A 16055-nucleotide genomic window follows, 5' to 3' on the forward strand; every position below is an offset into this window, starting at 1 on the left:
GCAATTTGCTTGCAAACCACTTGGAAGTGTAGAAAGCCTGTCTAACTTTTCAAAGTTGTGGTGTTAAAAAAGAGAGAGAGCTGTGATATAATGAATTGAGGAGAACTTCGGTGTGGAGTTTGAGGGCAGAGACACTCGTTTGGCTGTAGAGACATTAAACAGGTTTCACTGGAGCACAGAAGCTGAATTTTGGCATAACTGCAATGTTAAACAAATTTTTTTATTTTACACAGCTACTACCTACCCCTTAAAGTGATGATTTCTGTTTTTCCACACCTCCTCTGACTTTCGTTTTTTTTTTTTTTTTTTTTATTATTATTATTTATTCAGTTTGCAGATAAATTTTATGAAAAAGTAAACTTGCATACCACTCTAATCAGTGTCAGAGGGCAGGGAGAGGAACAGAACCAATAATATAACATCAATACATAAAGACATTTAATTGAACTTTATTACAAAACAATGAGGCCTTCTAACAGAGATAGAGGACCGAGTACTCATCTTTTGTGCAAAAATGCGTTTACATTTCAGCTGGATGACTAAGAAAATAATACAGGTACTCTCACTCTTCTGTTATGACTAGTTTTCTGCTACTTAAACTCCTGAAATCTTAGCAGGGTTTCTTAATGACTTGTGGTCATTGACATGGGTTTTGTGAGAGCTAGCACAGAGTCAGATAATCCCTGAGTAAAGCTTTGATCTCATCACGGACAGTGCCTTGCTGTGTGTTCACACCTCGGCTGGTTGAATCCTGTTGGTTCAGGCAGTTGGAGCAAATAACAGTTTCATGCACTCAAACTACTTGCTCCTGCTGTGTGTTGTGACCAAACCATTGTCTTTTTTTATTTACTTGGAAGATGTACCGATGTTAAATGCCAGGTGCCATCTGCCATGTTGCTTTCCATTTAACTCAGTTTTTATCCACCCGCCATCCCAATTGCTGTTTCCTCAGAGTTGGTGGGAGGTTCGATAGAGTTTTACAGACTGTACTAAAACCTTGTGGCCCTGATTCTTCACTCAATCTGACAGCAGTGCAAGCCATCAGCAAACACTTGCCGCTGATGCAGCATCGTCACTTGCAGTGCTTAGAGCGTCCTGACTGTCAAATGCTCGGCCGCTGCTAGCAGGGTGACATTTCAGAGGACAGGGAGCAGCCATGAGGGTCAGAAAGAGAAAAAGGGAAGCTCCGAGGAGGAATAAGGAGGGAAAGGAAAGAAAATGTCAGGATGAGGTCTGGGACTGCAGAGCCGCAGGATGTCCTGGGGGATGCAGACGAAAGAGTTGGCAAAGAATACAGGGAAATTTCTGTTTGTTTGACAGTTTGTGAAATCATATTTATGCATGTTGTGTGTCCACTGTCAGTCAAATTGTTTGCATCTACAGCTCAAAAAAGGCAGCATTGCCCTAGATTAGTAGTAGTACTGGAAGGTGATAGGAACCAGCAATGGAAAGGATAATGTTTTATTCAATTATTTGTATTTTTTTCCCCAAAATAACTACCATATTTTCCAGACTATAAGTCACAGTTTTTTTCATAGTTTGGCCAGAGGTACGACTTATACTCCGGAGCTACTTATGTGTGGAAATTAACACATCGTTATATCACATCACATGTTATTTTCACACTAAACCGCAAGAGGGCGCTCTAGGCCTGTGTTATTCTCCCTTCGGAGTTAGCAGAGTTGTTTAAAAGCGACATCGAGGATGGAGATTTCATTGCGTGTAGTGATTTGGAGTTTATGCTATATTTATCTGAATAACTTAATATGTTATGCTAACATACCAGGAACGGTCTCAGTTCGTTATTCATGTGTCATGTAACGTTAGCATTCTGTACAATTATTCAGCCTGTTGTTGCCTCTATTTTTATTGCCTTGCAAGATGACATGTCTGTTCTTGGTGTTGGATTTTATCAAATAAATTTCCCTAAAAAGTGTGACTTATACTCCGGTGTGACTTACATACAAATTTTTCTTTTCTATTATGCATTTTATGGCTGGTGTGTCTTATACTTTGGAGTGACTTATAGTCTGGAAAATATGGTAAATATGTATTCCTACATGGACATGTGTCAAAGGTTTTCTGTGTTTTTATTGTGTCTTCTCAGGACTGTGAACTCAAGAACCTTAACCTGAGACAACTCACTCACAGAGGAACCAAATCTGGATTGAAACATAATCTCAGTGTCCAGTCGAGGTTACAGTCAAAACATAAGTAAAATCTTGTTAACCTCAGTAGAAATAAATGACATGCTTAAATATTCTTCTGCCAGGGCACCTCTGTGTACAGGTGAATTGTGATATATTAGAAAAATATTGAGAAGTTCAATACCCTTGGACTACAACTTTGAATTTAACTACTGGAAAGGGAGAGGAAAAAGTTGGTTTACTGAAAAGTATACCAATTGTACAGTATATCCACTCAATATTTAGTCCAGGTAATTGCATCAGGACTGACAGGAAATCATTCTCCTTCTCTACTAATGCGGACTAAAGCTTATCTTTGTGTTTTTCATATTTCTCTTGAAAATAACCCATCTATTCTGATGATTTACTGTACTGCAAGCACAGTGAAGCTATGGTCATTAAAACAGATATTTGTATTCAGAAAGTATTTGGCACATCATTTTGATTTGATGAGCCAGATGCTCATCAAATCAAAATAATTACAAATCTTATTAGAAAATCGATGCACATAATCCTGTTAATGCCTTTTTCTCTCTCACGTTTTCCTTTTGTCCAACTCTCCATTAATATTTTTGCATAGAGCCAGTTTTCTTTCCAATATTAGAGGCCTCCAAGAGGTTTCCATTTTTGCATGCTTACTGTATGTCTGATTTATTAGTAGAATATCGTTTTTATAAACATCACACATCTCAGTTCAGTTTCACAATACTAATTGTTTTTCTTAACATTTCCCCTAATTTTAACTTTTTAAATAAAATGTCTTTGTTTACAGCATACTGTCACTGTTACAATTTAGAGCATTTATTTTATTCTGTTGTTTTACAGCTTTGAGCATGAAATATATGAGCAGGACATTCAAGACATGCATTTCCAGCTCCTCGTAGCAATTTACTGAACAACATATTAAAAATGTGTCAGCAAACACAACAGCAATTCCATGTGAAATTAATTTGAACACAGTATTTACTAAAAATGCAACCCCCCCCCCAAAAAAAAAACCCTGGTCACTTTATGGCACTCACATTAAATCCCCACTGATGGGTCGTGCATTTTGGACCTGGGTCTTCAGAGAGTTTATTGATTTCATCCACCACCATTACGTTGCAAATATACAATCCACCATATCATAGAAAATGATGCCTCTAAATGACGGCTGAGGTCCTCTTCAAGCCTGATTGAATTGAAAGCGTACCACTCATTCAGATCTGGAATTTAAGAGCATCCTGACAAAAAACATCTGCCTGGTCAAAGTCAGGTGGACTCTGAAGTCAAATAATAAATGAAGAAAAGTTCAATCTCTGCATATTTTTTTAAATGTGCAAACTGTGGTGCATTTCATGTCAAGATGATTCTTTTTAAAAGTACCTGGAGCACTGTGTGTCAGGCAGGAGAGCTTTCTGTACAACAGAAAGTGCCTGTTCATGTCACAGACACAACTCAAGTGGTAGGGAGCTGACTACGTGGGAAATATCAGCTGCCAGTCGTCCAACTTCTGACCTTTTCTGGAATTCTGCCTGAGAGCAAGCAGAGGACACAAACCTAAAAGTGGAAACATACAAGCATTATGAAGATGTTAAATGTGTTGCCTTCATAAAAACTTTTATATATACTTTAGTTCCAAACGTTCGATGGTGATGACAAGTCAAAACAGGCCTGATTGGCAGTTATAAACTTTTCTTTTTAAGTTACACCTTTGGAATTTGAACACAATCTGGCTTTTCTTTGTCTTGGTCATTGTTGTAGATTTCGCACTGAGATTTGCCAAGGAGACTGATTGAGTCTCATATCATCACAGGTTGTGGGTTGTTTTGCTAACTACGGGCCGGATGCTCAATTCCTTTCAACTTAGCTGGGTAAAGCAGATGTATTTCTCCCCCTATGATCTGCTTTTTTTCCTCCAGGTCAAGACTTGTTTCAAGCAACAGCACCCCAAAATGAGCAGCTGCTTTCTCTGCATGTTATCCATTCAAATTAGATGTAATAAATGTACATCTATTAATTAAATTAGTAATAAATGATGTCATTTTAATATATTTGACAAAATACATAAAATAATAATAATATAATAATAATAATAATAATAATAATAATAATAATAATAATAATAATAATTTTAAAAATGTTATAAAATTGTGCCTTTTACAATGTGTTCAGTATTTTCCATGAACAAAATCACACAGCATTTGCATTGAATTAATGCAAATCTAAAAAATGACACCATTTTAAAATGGTGTCATTTTATCCTGTCAGATTTCTTCAGGAGGAACTGAAAAATAATTTTGAAATTAGAAAACACCTGAAGCTTTGAGCAACCCTTTGTCAAATAGGAATGATTCTGACTGATGGACAGTAATCAGATTTTTTATCTAACCAACATTTCGTAGAAACTAGCTTTACAAAATCTGCTCTCTTTCAGATTGAAACCCTGACAAGGCTGGACTTCTTCCTGCAGCATTGCTAGTTTCTATCTTTCGTTGAGACCTGAATGCCTTTCCTGAGGTACTTTGTGTTTTCTCTGAGCTCACAATATAACTCCTCCCTTCTCGCTGACTAGCACACAGAATATTGGCGGGCCGAGCTAATCGATGCTTAGACTCTGTGATTTATAGTGTTTGCTGAAATCAGCAGTATGAACTGCTTCACGTCGGCAAGGGGATTCTCGTTCTGCTTTTCCCCTATCATAGCACGCTGCTCGCTGTTTGAAATTGGATCTCGGTATGAGGCTTCCAGGAAGTTTTCTTCTGGGTTTTAGCTGCACCTCACGGCTCTCTCCTCAAAACCTACACTGCTAATGGAGACAAATGTTTCTTTGGATCCTGGGAGAGTTCTCTAATTGGAGGAGAGGAAACAGAGAAATATGAAAGATGCTTTACGAAGGATGTCGAATTTGTGAATTACAAAAATCCACAAGTCAAAATAGAAATAAACACAATACTTGCATACATTATTCAACATAGGTTTTTATTTTGAGATTTTGAGTTAAAACAGTTATCTAACATCAGTTTTCCAGTTCAGTTTGCAGAAAATCTTTTAAATTATACTTATGTGTTTGTGCACCAGTTTCAATTTATTGTGATTCCCTCTGATCCACACTAACATAATAAACCTTATTAAAACTGACTATGCATACGCAAACATACAATAAATATATTTAATAAGTCATTTTCTTTAGTGTTAATTGTATGGGTAGTGAACAAGAAAAGTCCTAATCCTGGTCCACATGCGGCACAGATATCAAGACCTTAAAGATTCAGGCTCTGACTTCCTACTCCATCCTTAGGCAGTTTTGGTTGGGTAGTCCTTCTTTTTCCTGTCACATTTCCAGATTTTACTCTGGAGGTGAAATCAGTAAGCTTTTTATACCTTGTGGAGTCACAGAGACAGTTGTTGGCATGGGTTTGTGTACTCATTTCTGAATGCATCAGTTTGTCTTGAGACCATCAACAAATTCTGAAATCAATAGCTTCCAGGTAATCCAAAGACTGCAAATCAATGCTAAATTGTTTTACTACTGTGTATTACTGAGACACATCCATTTTCTTGACATTTTTGTTGACATGACATCTTACGTTTATATTTTTAAGAGAAATTGTGTATTTATCTTCAATGTGTCAAAAGATTGTACTTTGTGTTCTTTACCTTTAGTGCTACTGGTGCATTGAATAAAATGAATGGAATAATGGAGAAAGGACTAGCTCTGAAAATCCTTGAGTCTGTACAAGTATTTGTATGTGGTGGGGATGCAACTTTCTATAGCTACTTATGCTTAAAGCTCTTTGAACTGCCTTGTCAGTGAAAAGTCTTGTATACATCAACATAAAATAACTTGATTAAATTTTGACTCTGTAAACTGGAGACCGCGCAGAATAAATCAAATTGTGTGAATAGAAAATATAAAAGGGATAAACTGAATATTGGATGTATCAAAGCCTTTGTGGTAGTGATAGTTTTGACATAATAAAAGCATGTAGAAGTGATTTAGAAACTGAGAAATAGGTGAGTGAACCCATTTTAACCCCTGGTTAACTTTTCAGGTACATAGAAATTGAGACTGTTAGCCCTGCAAAGATGTTGTGATAAATCATATCAACATTAAGCAGAATTTGATGTTTATGTAGTATCACAATGCTCCTATTAAAAGTGCTGAGTGAAAACAGGAACTAAATGAATCAAAATGTGATGACGAAGGCAGGTAGTGAACTCGGTTCAAACAGGGCTGCACACTGCAATGGTTAAAACATCCCTTCCTCTCAAACACCAAATACATTCAGCCACTTCCTCGAAAACTGTTCAAGTCAGCAGAAAAAAAAAAAACACTTCAAGCTGTCATCATGTCTGCAAAACCTTCTAAATCTGCATTCAGTTAGAAAGCAGCCCTGCAGCAAAGTGTCAGGCAGCAGCTTCATCAAACTCCAACAGAACAGTCTTACAATGGTCACACAAGCTCACGCACATCCACGCACACACACACACACACACACACACACACACACACACACACACACACACACACACACACACACACACACACACAGCCGTACATCAGCAAGCTGTGTCAATGAGCTCAGAATGAAGGAAGCTGACTGAACCCATTTAAGTAACTGAAGCATTAAATAACAACGCAAATTAAACCAAGCTGGAAGTTCAGCAATTATTATTACACATTTTCCTGCCTTAGATCTTGGAACACACACTCTACTGCCACTCAGTCTGTGCTTGGAAAGCAACTGAGTGACAGATCTTTTGCTACAAATAAATTAAATAAATAAGTAAAAAAGTCAATGAAAGTCAAAGGTTGTGCGAAATGAGATGTTAACATTTTGGTCTATATGAAACAACTTTGAAAAAATTACTTTTACGTAGCATTTATTCAAAACAAATGTCATCTCATAACTTTAAAAAGCAAAGTTATGTCCATTAAGAGTAGATTAAAATGTAGTTTATCTACATCCAAAGTCTGTCTTAGCAATAAAGCAATGCAGTCATGTTTATCTTATGATGGCAATTCATACAAAAGCAAAGCTTTCTTTCTGATGACACCTTTAAAGCAATAGCTCAGCCTGATTGAGCAGGTAGTGACACAGGACACTTAATTGCACTGCGATCTTAACTTTTGCAGCAACGACCACCAGAGCATGTATGTGACAGAAGTGGGAAGTAAATAAGATTATGCCTCCATTAAACTTAGCCACACATGTTTAAGCAAGTGAATTAAATATCAGCTAATTAAAATAAGCTATATGACACAAGTTAAATAAGTTATATGTCATATGAATGATTGACTGGGAATGAGTGTGTGACCTTAAACTTAAGTGTCCTTGCATTATGTATCATTACTAGTTATTGCAAATATTTTATGCCAAGTGTTGCCAAGTGTGGCACAGCCAGTGATTAAGTTTGGGAAGCAGATCTGTAAGCAAATGGGGTCCAATTGGTTTGGAAGTTAAATAGATTTTATTGTACTTACTAAATGAAATAATAATTTATTAATTGGTTATTGTATTAATTCAGTTTGTCTTTTCTAATATAGCAACAAATGTTTGATAAGCTGAAACAGTTAGGTGTAACAAAAAAGCAAAAAGAGAAGAAATTGGTAAAAGAGCAAATATGAAAGTATCTATATGAAACTCATATGTCAAACTCCAATACTTTCTGAAGTTAATTTAAGAGTTGTTTTTATGTTTGATTTTCTTTATACTCTGAAATTAAATGAAACTTTTCACAAAAGAGAAATTCCGCTGCTTCCTAATCCTTGCTATCTGTTGGTGTATTAGACCATTTTTTTACTGACTTTCTTTTTGTGCTGCTTTGGTTATCCGCCATGTATGCATGTTTTCATTATATACATTATCGCTCTTCCTCCTGCTCTAAAACTTAATTTCCCTTTGGAATAAAATGAACCTTTATAATAACTGGAGGTATTTGGGTACATTTTTCTTCTACTGTGCAGTGTCTCTGCAAAGACATCAGAGAACCTCCACTATTGAAGTTATTGCATTTTCTTTCAGCAGAGCCTGTTCCAGGCTCCCAGACTGAAACTGCCTCAGTTTGTGTCCTTGAGCAGATTAATGTGTTAAACTCTCCTCCAGCTTTGCAATTAAAAATATAGAAAAACTTCCAGAATCATCCCCTGTCTCTTGCATTTTCTACTCTCATCTTCCTTGCTCTGGAAAAGCTGGCCTCGCTTTTCTGTTCCTCTCACCTTCCTGATATTCCCATCTCACTGTTCGTAGTCACACTGGGATAATTGTGCACCTATAATGGAGAAATTAGTCGGCCCTGAAATGAGCTTGTCGCTCTCTCTGGCTCTGTGCTCTCAGAGAGCCCGAACGCCACTGCTTGTCTCGCTCTGCCACATCGAGCCCTGACGAGCTGCAGAGGAGGAGGAAGAGGAGGAGGGCTTACTGCTGCCAGGCATCCTCAGCGAATCAGCTTTCACTCCCTCCTGTCCTCCTCAGTCCTTTGCCTTTGCCTCTTATTACAGTACCACTTTAATGTCACACCGCAGGTGTTTTATGAAAAAATAAAGTGGAATAAAGCTATAGTGCCTGAGTTGGATTTTAGATTTGCTCCTGGAAAGATCCATCAACCACGCTGAGCTGTGAATGATCATTTTCATCAACCCAAACAATTACTTGGATATCTCTTAAATCACAAATTTTCCTTACATTTAGTTTAATACGTGGACTGCCCAAAACAGGTTTGTATTTCAAACTGAAAATCTCAGAGTTTTACCATCTTTGACATGTGACTAACTTTGCTCCTAATCATTCAGGCTTGCAGATATTCTTTTGTACACAGCCTGCATAAAAACCATAGAAACTGCAACATTTTGACCTAGACTTTGACTGGACCATTGCAAGACTTTATACATAACTCGGGTGTTTTTACTTCTTTTGCGGATGTTCTTTTGTCAATTTGCATTTGTGTTTGGAACCACTGTGAAGTTAATGATCAAGTTTGGGTCAAGCCTCTGCTGTCAGACAGATGGCTTCATTTCTGACTCTCAAATGCAAGATCAGTAACACAACCCAATTGGTCCACAACAATGAATGATCACATAAAAAAAATAAAATAAAATAAAAGTTCACTCTGGCTTTAAAAGTTTCCATTTTCATTTTGCCCTAATTTTTAATTAAATTCTTCTTTTGGTATAAAAAAAAACATCCCATCTCCTTTGTGTGAATATGTTCTGCTTTGTGTATAAGCTTCATAACAAAGACCACAGCCCTATCAGAGAGAGAGTATAGAAACTTAAGACAGTTTGATGCTCAGGCCTGCAGGAAAGTGCAGATATTGAGTGTTCAGTGTTCAGACGAGGCTGCTGCTGGGATTCTTGCTGATTGAGAGCTTCAAACATGCAGGGAAAATGGTGAAAACGAGAGTTTAGCCCAACAGCCGTGCTTAATATCTTTTTAATTAAGTTTCTCTTTCTAATGTGAGATCGACGATAGTGATAATTGCAAAGCTGACACACACACAAGGTTTTTTTTTTTTTCTTGTTGGTTGTTTTTGTTCACTAAAATGAGAATTTTTCAATAATATTGTGCTAATTAAAATTTGCCAGAGGACAGGAAATATAATCTGTTAAAGCACAAAGAGTCCACTTCACAAGTTGAAAAACAGTAGAATCAGCAAGTCTATGCGTGAATGCTGTATGTTCTCCTGAAGACGGAACATAAGAAGCATCTGGTACTGTTTCTGATTCTGCACAAAAACATTCTGATAAACTCCTGCTTTTAGGTGCCCCTTTCAAAATAGCCAAAAGTAAGATCTGAATATTCCTCCGGTAGAAAATGAGTTTATTACTTTGAATTAGTTCATTGGCTTGTTTTATATGATTTCGATTCTGTTTTGATCATCAAAAAGCTGAAAAAAAGTTTTAAGTTCAAACTCCATTAAGTTTAAGTTCAACAATTTTTTGTTTTATTTTTGGCAAGAAGACTCGAAAGACCATAAGTGGTAGTCAAGTTCCCAGAAGTGAAAGAAACTCATTTAAAACTCAATTGGGATGTTTAATTAGACAACTCAAGTTCCAAAACAACTTAGGAAAAAAAACATGAATAAAAGCAAAATGCAATTACTTGCCAATGATTTAAAGTCCTCTATAAAGTTACAAAAGAAAAAAAAAAAAAAAACTTTAATCAAATTTTTGAAAAGTATGAACTTGGGTATCAGTAAACACCAGCAAAATTGGTTAAAAATACTGAAACGGGCTCTACATAATTTTACTAATGAGGTTACTAAGCAAGACGTCAATAATGTGAAGAAAACTTTGCTGGAATGCAGAACTTTTAAGTAAAGAAGAATTTTTTTTCTGTCTGTTAGACAGAAGTTAGAAATCTGAGAAGAAATGTTTATCTAACATTCTGTCCATGTCATTCCATTTATCCTTTAGATATAGAGTTGCAACTATTTAGCCCCTCTTCATATTTCTATTGCTGAGACCAGCCACCCAGTTTAGGATATGTATCCAAAATGTCTTTAACTAATCCAAGGTCCATATTGCATGAGAATATGTGAGGTTGGAGCACAGGTAGACAGAGTAGTATCAGAGATCATCATCTTTCTTGTCTGTCCTTTGTTCTTCATTGCAAAGTCCTTTCATCAATGCAGATAAAGTCCTAATCTGTCCACCTTTTGCTCCATCCTACCATTATTTACAGTTAAATACAAAGAAGAGATGCTTTTCCACAGATGCTGATTTAGATTCAGATTTTTGTTAGGTGATTCTACTAACTAGATGATGATTCTTAGATTCGTCTTGTTCTCAAGTGTCTGTGTTTTATTTTGTTCATGTATGTTTCTTGTTTTGTAATAAAGTTATTGGAAAAAAAACTGACAAAAATAATAACATCTGACAAAGATAATTTGAGGAGTGGAAATGGGACTACTGAGTAAATGGTCATCACCCCCTTCAAAATAAGAGCATGAATTTAAAAGTCATTTTAAAAGTACTTGAATTCACAATAGCTAATTACAAAAAAATTCAACACAGATGTTGATATCAGGTATTGAACTTTAAGTTTACAAAACAGCCAAGTAAATCAGCACTTTTGAATTTATCCTTTTTTTTACATATCAATGTTTATTACTTTAATCACAGGTTTTTCTACAATTTATGGTACAAATATAAATCATAGAAAAACCTTCATGAGCTAAAGTGGCTTTTTAGCATCTGCCTTTCATGATTGTATAATTTTCTTCAGACATAATAGGACATGATATAATTCAGGGTGGGTGTAGCATTGACTCTTTGAGTTATTCACCATTTAAAAACTGAAAGTATAAAAAACTATCTAAAATAATCTTGTTTGCATTTGTGTAAAGATAGGTTACATATTTTCTAAACTGTACAAACTCGATTGTAACAGACGTCGGATCAATTTTTATTTCAATCACTGAAATTATGAACATTTGTTTCAGCATCCATGCTCCTCTGGAGCTGCTGCCATCTGTGAACACAGTGACTTGTGTGCAGGTGAAGCTGTTGAACATCTCCAGCCTGATGCTTTGGCTGACAACAAGACATTGACAGTTAAGAAAAGGCTAATTTAAAGAGCTTCTGATTGCTTTCAAGACAGAAGCTGCTGTCTGTCTGAAAGCAGAGGAGCCTTTGTCTTCAATCACACAGAAGAAGACGGCGCTCGGCGTGAAAGGAAACCTTGAAGAGCGTTTTCAGCGGAAGCAGAAAGACCTCTCAAGTTTCCTTTTTTCATCATGACTGCAGTCAGACAGTGAAAGCCCAATCAGAGACACAGGGTTACAGAATAGCTCCAATATAACAGAATGAACTCTAACAACAGTTTGTGCCGATGGCTTTGATTGAGACACACGAAGACACAAACATGCAGCTGCGTGCTCGCCCACTTCCTGTTTGTCTTTGCAGTTTAAAGCCTCTTTTTCTCCAGTTAGGGTCTATTCAGCCTTCATTGAAATGGGTGCTCTGCCTTTTGTGCCTTGTTGATGACTTTGGAGGCGAGTTAATGAAGGGCGGCGCTGAAACCAGAAAGCAGCAGATGAAGAGAAATAAACACCAAACGCAATTATGGGATGCAGATTACTGCTGAGGGAGGAGTGTGTGTTCATATGTCTGTGAGCGAAGTTTTGTTAAGGAGTTTATTCTTCAGACAAGTGTGCGTTTACCAATAACACGTTCTCTTTCCAAAAACTGCAGAAAAAGAACAACACACGTTGATTTTTTTTATGCCTACTTCAAACTACACTTCAACATGAAATATTCAAATAAAAAAATATATATTTCTGTTTTGAAGACAACTTACCTTACAGGCAGTATTACAAAAATCCAGATGTTTTTGGTGTGGTAGGGTAAATAAATCACAAAGAAAATTCTTAGCCTAACGGCAAGAAACAATATTAAAACACAGCTGAATTTTGAATAAAGAGGGTCAGGTCGAATATGGAGAAAAATATACATTTGTCTTAGTTTTAAAGTGTAGAATTAAATCATCCAAAAGGCGTCCAAAAGACATCCCACCCTAAACCCCTGTAAAGCTTTTCGATAATCACATATTTATCACATTCAAAGCAATAGGTCCCAACACAAGGACCTGAGGAACCAGAGATGAGCAACTTTAAATTTCAACATGGGATCCATAGAAATAGCCAAGATCTGAATTTGTCAGAAAGAAATACCAGATTTTAGTCGCGTCTGCTCTCAGGTACCTGCTCTTTCCAGTAACAAACCACATTGAGATTTATATTCTTACATTTCACTGGATGCTGAAGCAAAAGGCTGCAACACATCTCTCAACTCATGGTGCTGCCATCCATCTGCTCTGTTTGCCAGTCTAAATCTATCAGGTCCTTGCAAATATAATCATTTGCATTGCTGTAACTGGTCTGTCTTGTAAAAATAAAAAATAAAAAACTCCACATTGTATTATTCCTGCTTACTTTTTAACACTTTTAAACTGTTTTTATATGAGGTGTGTTACATTTTTTGATTCAATCACAGGATATAACAGATTATTAAATTACGGACCTAAATATCAATTTTCCTCTGAGAGGCAAACACTAATTAAAGAGGCAACGTTATTCAAATCAAACACTGTCGTTCTGAGACTGATTATTTTTGGATTAACTGCTACTTCCTTTAACAGGGAGTCATTGAAAAAGAGCAATCTTCAATGTAATTCTCCCCTTTTAAGCCAGACTTATTTCCAAATGTTTTTTCATAGATTTCGTAGCTCATGAAGCTTCTGAGTTGGTATGGAACGGCGCATTTCATCTGCGTCAGATGTGGCTGCACTAATGAATTAAACAGGCGGCTCAGTGCACACAGAAACACACACGTTCTCTAAACAGCCTACAACAATAGCCACTCACAGCATCCCATTCAGCCCTGATTTAATCAAATTCCACTCGGCCTTTCGTCTTTTTGTTCTCTGATTATATTTTTCCTGTGCGGCGTGAGCAGCTGCAGGCGATGGCCACACGGAGCAAAAAAAAAAGCTGTCAGATAAACAGACGGGATACAATCATCTTTTTGTTACGCATTAAATGTGTCCAGCAGGTTTTCATTGTGAGTTTTTTTTTTTTTTTTTATCCTTTTCAAGTTTAATTGCTGATGACAGCAGTGAGAAGATGGAGGTAAACTGAAAATTACAGATATCCTTCATTATAGTGAAGCTTTTCATAGAAGAAAGGGCAATTAAAGAGGGCGCATGCCACAGAAGAGTTTACGATGAATTTTCATTTATTTTTAAACATGTGAGTCGTGAATTAACCTGTGAACACTTAACCAACAGCTCATTTGAAAGTTGATCACACTCTGCAGAATATAAACTCAGTCTGCATCTGTTTTGCATTGAAGTTTCAATTTTTTTAATCGTTTTTTTTTTCAAAAATAAATGTGTTGCAGGAAATTTGCAGTGGTTATAAATACCAATGTTCAAACAGCAGTCTAATTCATAAAGGATTCACGGATTTCTTCGATTTTAACACCGTTAAGCTCAGCTTGAAAAGAAATCCAACCTAAAAGCAATACAGTTTAATTAGGATTAAACCTCCTCAGATATAATATTTAAGGATGCTCAGGATTAACAATCGTACTTATGAATTTACTGTTTATTCTGGACACAATAGCAACTAAGTTTTCTTCCTATTTTACATATTCAGAAATGTTTGCCTATAGGAGCTTATGATGTGCTGAATACTGTAACATTCAGTTTCATTCTGTTTACATCTGCACAGCAAGATGTAATAGATTGTTGTATTACACAGTTAGAACATTTATAAAAAGTTAAACTTGCTAATTGTTGACATCAAAAAATGAAGAGATTTTGGAGAAGACGTGGCACATCCAGAGCAATAAAATCACTGCAGCGGCTGAAGTACCCCACAGGATCCCAAGTTAGTCCTGAATGCAGTCTCCTGCTGTCAGCTGATATTGCTCTAATGGCAGACTAATCCAGGAGTTCATTTATGAACCTGTTGGTGAATATAACCGTATGAATCCCTGGACTCTGCGGGAAAACATTAGGTACACAGTAATTCTCTGCTCAACTTGAGTGCAGCCACTTCCTCCATTAAAGACCTGTGTGCTGTTCGCTCTGTAATTACTACACCAGCACAAGGCGGTCACTGCTAATGTTTGCTGTGTTAAAGTGGCTTTGGAAACAAAAACATATAGCGAGCTTAGTGCTGCTGGATTTCAGAAATGACCACAGCATCAATAATGCATCAGCAGTGGGAACGACTCATTCTTTTTCACAACTGGACTAATAAACCTCCAGCGAAGAGCTCCTCTTCTGTTCATTAAAATGCTTTAAAATGCTGCTGGGCTGATAAACACAGTGGAGGAAAGGACATTGAGGCTTGCTTAGAGAGCTTTTGATCTCTTGTGTCATTTTAATTCATTTTTCTCTAATGAGGTTCAGCCTTTCGTTATTACCTTCCTGATTTCAACTTGACTGGCTTCAACTCACTGAGCACCTTTTGTTGCATTTAAATAAGAAGCTACAGACATCTAACCATTACTTATAGTGAAATGGTCCTTCTGGTGATCAAACATGTTCTAAATCCCAAACTCAATTAAACATTTCTTTAGTATTTTTGTTTTCTCCCAACTATTGTGCATTCCCTACATTTGCTAATGTTGACGCTAATAAATTTCCACAGGTGTCTACGGCAAACTGCAGCACAAGAAGAACCCATAATATAATTTTCATTTTTATAAAAGTGATATTATTTTTTGTTTGTGGGTTTGTGCTGTGAAAACAACATGACATTAAAAAGTCTCTAGGCAAGATGTATGGAATAAACAAAGAGATTCAGATATGTTTTATTATTTCTAGTTAGGGGTATCAATCGATTAAAATATTTAATCACAAATAATCGCATGTTGGCAATAATTAATTTATGACTAATGGCAAATGGATTGAATATTTATTCTAAATGTGCTTACTTTGGCAGAATATTTATTCTTTGTTTATAATATTCTTATATGCATTGAAGTGGAAAAATACACATTTTTTTGCAAATGAATGTTTATTATAATTCCAATAAAACCAAATATGATTATAAGACTATTGTAAAAATGTAGCTATAAAATACTTCCTCTAAAAAAGTCAGAATTTCACTGTATGCTACTCCAACAACGAGGTGTGAAGTAACTAGTTATATTTACTCACATCATTCTTATTACAGTTTCCCCATCGTGTGCACTTTTATAAGTTGCTTGCAAAATCCAAACACTTACTTTTACTTAAGTTTGTTTTGAGTGAAGTATTTTACTCAGTTACATGTGAAATCATATCCATAAAATTAAAAAGAACTATATAGACAATAAACACATCAGGAAAAAAAAAACAAAAAAAAAAAAAAAACAGGAGTTATCCTTCAGCT

Source organism: Poeciliopsis prolifica, unplaced genomic scaffold (genome assembly GCF_027474105.1).
Source record: "Poeciliopsis prolifica strain line A6 unplaced genomic scaffold, Auburn_PproV2 SCAFFOLD122, whole genome shotgun sequence".
Lineage (NCBI taxonomy): Eukaryota > Metazoa > Chordata > Actinopteri > Cyprinodontiformes > Poeciliidae > Poeciliopsis > Poeciliopsis prolifica.